Consider the following 7,520-nt stretch of genomic DNA (forward strand, 5'->3'; position numbering starts at 1 on the left):
AAATGACAAGGCACACAAGATAACCCCCTTTTGCCTCCAGCTCAAAAGTAACCTCTGTTGAGGAAGCTATGTTAGAGCACTTGGGGACTGAGGGAAAAGGAATGCTCTCAAACTAGTTCAGGTTATTGAAAAAGGTGGTCAAGTAGCCAAGGTGTATCTGCTTTCTTCCCATACAAAAACTTTATGGTGCTCAGACAGGTTGGTTTGGGTAAGCACAATGTACAAATGTGAAGCTCTCTTATTTTAATGCATTTTAAACATGTATAACCTGACAAAAAGAAAACATCAAAAGAGACTTAAAATCAGACATAAACACAATTGCATGCAATGAAAAAATAATATAATCAAAACATCTGAGCGGGTTAAAAAACTAAAGACAGTGGATTAAAAAACTAAAAAAAGAATGTAACAAGCAACCCATTTAGCGTTCTTATCTCAGCGGTAGCCCTGAACAACCCTGAGATCTTCAGATGAAGGGTGGTATATAAATCTAATAAATATTAGTATTAGTATATTAGTATCCCACCCATCTGACTGGGTTGCCCCAGCCACACTGGGTGGCTTCCAACATATAAAAGCATAATAAAATATTGCACATTAAAAAGTTTCCCTATACAGGGCTGCCTTCAGATGAGATAACATGGCGTCTTCCAGATGCTTTGGTGCTTCAACTCCCAACAACCCTCTCAGCTCCAAACAGCAGAGCAAGCGGTCAGGGCTGATCAAAGTGGTCCAACGATATCTGGACAGCCACAGTTTTACAACAACAAAAGGGTCTGATGGTTTTATGCTGGCCCTAGTACCTCACTTCAGCACTTGCTGCCCATGGCACTAGTTTTGCTTGTTTTGAAGATTTCTAGCCCTCCTCTCATTGTATGAGATTGCAGGATGGATCACAACAATTCAAAACTTAAGCACAAGAGAGAATACAGAGCTTGTGGTGCAGTGCCAACAGCAGAAAGAGACAAGGGGCTGCATCCAACTCTGCATGTGCAGATTTCCCTTCCTGCACCAGGGCTTCCCCTTCCTCTCTCCTGGCACACCCTCAACATCTACCCTAGAGGGTCTTCCAACCCCCGGGAGCAGATTTTGAGGGTGCTCAGGGGAGACGCAGAGGTGCTTGTGCAGGCGCAAGTGCTGCACTAGCAGAACAATATATGACCTGAGATTTTCTTTATCCACATGTGTAGAGTACTGCTGAGGCTAATGGAACCCCGTGTTGGTAAAAAGCCTGGAATAGGGATGGTGGACCTGTGGGCCCTCCAGATGTTGTTGAACTCCAACTGAAGAAAAACATGGTGGTTGTGGGTCTGCTTTGGTAAGTTCAGTCCATCTAGCCCAGGCATGGCCAAACATGGCACTCCAGCTGTTTTGGGACTACAATTCCCATCATCCCTGACCACTGGTTTTGTTAGCTAGGGATGATGGGAGTTGTAGTCCCAAAAGAGCTGGAGGGACAAGTTTGGCTATGTCTGATCTAGCCCAATATTGCCTACTGTGAATGACAACTGTTCTCAGAGAAGGGTTTTCTAGCCTTGCTTCCTGAGAATCCTTGAATGTGGAAATGCTAAGGACTGAACCAAGGGTATTATGGAGGCAGCCCTGTATCAGGAAGCATTTAATACTTGGTGTCATATTCTGTTTTTCTCTGTGTTGGAAGCCACTCATCGAGTGGCTGGGGCAACCCTGCCAGATGGGCAGGGTATTATTACTTTTACTACTATTAACTATTACTATTACTGTTGTGAGGGTGTGTTCCATCACTGAGCCAGGTTCTCTTTTCGCTCCCACACCTGCCTTCCCCAACTGGGACAGAGCAGCCAGGACTTCCTTCATTGCAAGTGTCTTTCTGGCATCAAGTTCCTCGTCTCACCTTTACTTCTGGATGACATTCTTCTTGCATCTCCTTCTCTTGCCTCATCCAGCTCCCCTGCAAGTTGTCTGTAACCTTTCTGACCTTTCAAAATAACATCTCCTTTGATGCTCAGCACTCAATCTTTGACTTCCTTTAGTTTAAATCAAATACTTTGGCCAAATCCCCTGCAGCTCAGAAACCCCAAAATAGGAGTCCTCAGGGGGGAAGTATTTGCTGGGATTAAACGATCCAATTTGTAGGGCTGCCTGCTGGTATCCTATCACCTCTTTCCTTCAAATATACCTTTTACCCACATGTTGTCTGAATTCTGGAAGCACTGCTGTCATATTCTTCTAATCATTCAGCAGTGGGCAGCTCTATCATCCTGTCATTGCTGGAATCTAATTCATTAGAGTTGAGAACAACATTGTGTCATTTAGGCCTCCTATATCCACTGCCCCATGTCAGGTAATTAGAATTATTCCTGAAACGTGCTTTTCGATATCTAGTCCAATCAAATGGTACATGATCAGATATGTGTAGATTCTCCAAAAGACAAGTCACCTGTGACAGTACTTGTGCCAACATTTCCATTGTGGGTTATGTCACACAAGCAGCTAAACCAATTTACAGGCTGCAGAGTTTGTTCAATCAAGATTGCTTTGCTGTCACCTTTTGGAATTAGATACTCCCTTTTGGAATTTTATCTGCTTCATGTACATTACAAATGGAGACCTGTAAATAGTTGCAGATCTCTCTCCCCCCATTCCTAGAATCTAGTTGCACATACACCTTATATGCAGGTTCTGCTATCTGCTCATTATGCGAAAATCCACTTATCCGAACATGAGGAATTTGCAAAAGTGTGTAAAAGTCAAAGTTGCATTAAAAAATGTGCATATTACGATAAATTTGCACTAAAATGCTGCTGATTTATCTTTTTAGGACTTTTAAAAATGCAAACTGATGCGGCAATGTGGAGAACTGAACATAAAATGGGAAAAAAGAGGAGCAGAGAAAGTGAAATTGACAGATTGCCATCCCTACAACTGACATGCAAATGGGTGTTGCCTGGGAGAAAGTTCTCACATTGAAGAGTAATGATCCTGCACAGCCTACGCCCTAACAAACAGCATTATTAGTTTGAAAGCACCAATCAGCTGTATAAAAAGCCTGTGTGAAAGGAGAGGTTAATTCCAGGCACCTCGTCCTCTTCCTTAACCAGCACTAATAATCTGTTTGGCAGTTAGCATCTCACCTGCAGCACTGTACACAAAGCCTGCTGCTGCAGATATGTATCTCTGAATTAGAGCCATTATACAGAGTCCTCATTTGGAAAACCCTGTTGTAAGGTCAGGTAAGGGTAAGCTGCCTCTAGTACAGTGGAGCATAGTTAACCCTGCACCTTTTTTGAATGAAAAATGGAATGCTCATTCAACCCCTGCTGGCAAGATTAGTATCTTCTCCCTGCGGTACCTCCTCATTAAGTTCTGGTTGACTTCCAGGGCTTGTTGAGTGACAGTGGCTGAAGAAGGCCCGGTAACATGTGGGTGCAGCTAAGCATATGAATCTTAATGAGAACTGCAGTTTGATTTGGAACTAGAAAAGCATCAAGAACAGTCACTGCCTGACTTATGAAAGGCTGAGGATGGTTGTAGCCTGTGTCACTCTCTTGCCATTATTGATAAATCAATTGCCACCCCAAATCAGCCAACTAGGCCTTCATTTCCCATCCACATGTTCCAGGGAGCTTAACTTGATCACATTCATAAGGAAGTTTTCACAGGGTATTTTTAGCCATTAGGGTTTTTCTGTGTGGCCATTTTTGACTGTGTATACCAGGGGTCAGCAGGGGGCCGGTCCACTATCCCTCAGACCTTGTGGGAGGCTGGACTATATATTTTTTTTGGGGGGGGGGGAATAAACGAATTCCTATGCCCCACAAATAACCCAGAGATGCATTTTAAATAAAAGCACATATTCTACTCATGTAAAAACACCAGGCAAGCCCCACAAATAACCCAGAGATGCATTTTAAATAAAAGGGCACATTCTACTCATGTAAAAACACGCTGATTACCGGACTGTCTGTGGTCTGGATTTAGAAGGCAATTGGGCCGCATCCAGCCCCCGGGCCTTAGATTGCCTACCCATGGTGTACACCTTACTGCTTATTCAGGCTCCAGTGTGCCACTGATGTTTTTATCTTCTACTTTTTTGAGAAATACTCCTGCTTGATGTGTTTCCACTTAGATAAGCTTCCAATTGATGTGAAAATTCAAGCTGTGGTTAAGCTGATGCAATTGAAATACTGAAATAATTGAAATACTTTATTGTCACTTGTACAACTTGTACACATCAGGGTTTGAACCCTGGCCCCCTAGATTGTAGCCCAGCCACTCTAACCCCTACACCACACTGGATATCACAACAGGGACTTGAAACACAATGGGCAGAAATGGGCTGCATTTTAAGTCCCTAATATGTACATAGCCTAAGGTATGAGTTTTACCTTTGACATTGATGAAAAGCATCAAGTGTTGAAATATCAGGACTGTAATGTTAGTCCTCCTCGGAGTAAACTGAGTGAAAATAATAATAATAATAATAATAATAATAATAATAATAATTTTATTATTTATACGCCACCCATCTGGCTAGGTTTCCTCAGCCACTCTGGGTGGCTTCCAGCAGAATATAAAAACATAATAAAATAGTGGACACTATTTAAGGTCCATTAATCTGAGTGGGTCTACATTGTGTATAACCTATACGTTGTGTGTAAACCAAAGTTTGCTGTGCGCTTTTTAAAACAGATATAAAGGAGGTCACACATTATGATCAGTATCTGCTCCCACTGAATGCCCAAATAATTTTGTCCTAATGGAACAGATGTCTTTGTCTTGAGCACAATCTGTCCTGACCCACAACATTTCACAGATGTTCCTCCTCCTCACTTCACCTCTTCTAAACATCATTTGTTCTTAGATCAAAGCCTGAATTTTTGCCCTCGTGCGACAGCTCAGGCTTTTCCAGACAACATCCTCCTCCACAGCAGGCTGCTCTAATAGCTGGGAGGCAGAGAAATCTGAGGAAGCCTTCAGAAGAACAAGGCTGTTTCAGGACCGGAGGCATAGCTCACCTACCCTCCCTGTGTAGATGGGTTTGGTGCTTTACAATATTGCCACTTCAGCCCTTAAAAACAAGAGCACTGCACACAAATCACTTTATTAATCTGGAGGTGACGGCACAATAATAACATATCACATACAGTAATAATATATGCCTGCCTGCTGAATAATAAACTGCTTCCAAAACGCCAACTGTTGCAGAATGCAGGTACTCATTAATCAAGAGGAACATTTCTAGTCTGGGTCTAGCACCACACCTTTGGCTCTTGGAGCAAAGCTGTGCTGGAAGAACAAATACCACCACCTGCTGAGGTCTGAGGCTCATTCAGACTTCGCCAGAAGCATCTGACAACCATTCTCCCCTGTAGACTTTTCCAGCGGCACTTTCTCCCTTGCTGCTCCTGGCTGTGCACTCTCCCCCACCTTTAAAAACAAAACAACAACTGCGGAGACAAGGCCAGGCTATGAAAGGCAGGAGTGATGAAATCTCTTCCATGATGTGGCTAGCCAAGCTATTCACAAAACATTATAATTTCTCATCCCACCTCCAAGGAGCTCAAGGTGGTATCCATAGGTCTCTCTTCCCTAATTTTACCCCAGCAGCTAAACAGTGACAGGTCACCCATGCAGCTCTGTGGCTAAATGGGAATTTGAACCTGGATATCTTGCGTCTTAATCTAATGATAGGGTGGTCACTTTGCATTAGAAACACCCCCCCCCAGTTCTTCATATGCTGTATAAATGTGTATCATTTATACAGTGGTACCTCGGGTTACATACGCTTCAGGTTACAGACTCCGCCAACCCAGAAATAGTACCTCAGGTTAAGAACTTTGCTTCAGGATGAGAACAGAAATTGTGCTCCAGCGGCGTGGCAGCAGCAGGAGGCCCCATTAGCTAAAGTGGTGCTTCAGGTTAAGAACAGTTTCAGGTTAAGAACGGACCTCTGGAACGAATTAAGTACTTAACCCGAGGTACCACTGTATGTACAACATCATTTGGGTCCAGCTGTGGGTAGGCCCAGAGAGGCCCACCACAGGAATATTTAGGGGAACAGGAATATTTGGGGGGCCCTTGGCCCCTCAGCTCCTCCTAGATGATTCCCAATAGCAGCTACAGGGTAGCACTTGCATTATGGACATTGTATGAAGGCTAGGATCGGCCCATGTGATTACTTAGTGCATGTTCAAAGCCAACAGGCTGTGAATTTTGTTAGTGTTCATTTTAGAGGTACACATGATTTCTATGATAAATGGTAGAAGACAACACCTATGTGGACAGATATGAAACCTCTGAGATGAAATCAGTCCTCTCTTTATCAGCTTCTGACCCCTTTGCCTGTTGTTTTGCCATTGGGTTATCTGCTGTGATATCAGACCAGTAGGATTTGTAGGCAGATGTGTATTTCTTGCTGCCATGGGCTTAACAGCCCTGAAATTCCACAGAGACTGGGCAACTGAGTGCCAAGGAGAGCTTGAGACATCTTCCAAGTTCCAGAGCAACTTTTATTGATCGAAACACCATAGGCTCTCAAAGGAAACCTTATGGTTTCACATCTTCTTTGCCATATAATTTTGGAGCCTTTTAATAGAATGGAGAGATGGTGCTTGCTGCTTACATATGTGATGTTATTCTTGCAGACAACACTAGATGACACTATATTGTCAGTTATATCAGCAAATCGCACCCTATGCATAATACTTTCTCTTTGCATCGTTTAACATTCAGTTGCATGTAAGAACATAAGGGACTTGAAGCTGGATCTAGTCCATCATTCTGTTCTCACAGCGACCAACCACATGCTCACTGGAACCCCTCAAGCAGAACTTGATTTTCCTTTAAGTTATCATCACCATCATTATTATTTTATTTTTTAAAAATAATTTTTTATTGTTAAAATAGTTCATCATTAATACACATATATTACAGATATACAAGCATACAAACATACATTTCATACAATCCTTAAAAGTGTTCAAACATACTTACGCTCAATCCCACAAATAATTCCTTTCCCCATCACCATCCACCACCCCTCACCCCACCTTTGTGCTAGACTTCCCATCTACTCATTTGCAATTTCTTTCCACTTCTATTACTTTCTTTCACACACCTTTAGCCTAATTTCATACTTCTTTTTCTATTACACATTGTTATCCATCTTATTCAGTATTTCAGTGTTTGAAACGGAACTTGTTTATTCTAACAGGAGTTCTGATTTTTCGATATGGTTTTGCACGTATCTTTTAAACACCTTCCAGTCCCTAACAATCTTCTCTTTCGAGATCCTTCCAATTTCTCCCATTGTTTTGGATATATTGTAGTACTCCAATAATTTGGCAAGCCACTCTGTTTTTGTCAGTACAATACCGCTTTTCCAGTTTTTCGCAATCAATAGCCTTGCGGCTACTGTTGTGTATAAATATAAGGTCTTGTCTTCTTCCTTTAGGCTTCCTGGTACTATTCCCAATAGAAAACCTTCTGGTGTTTTCCTAAATGAAAAAACAACAACCTTCACCCTCGATCACTTCTGT

This window comes from Podarcis raffonei, chromosome 1 (genome assembly GCF_027172205.1).
Source record: "Podarcis raffonei isolate rPodRaf1 chromosome 1, rPodRaf1.pri, whole genome shotgun sequence".
Classification (NCBI taxonomy): domain Eukaryota; kingdom Metazoa; phylum Chordata; class Lepidosauria; order Squamata; family Lacertidae; genus Podarcis; species Podarcis raffonei.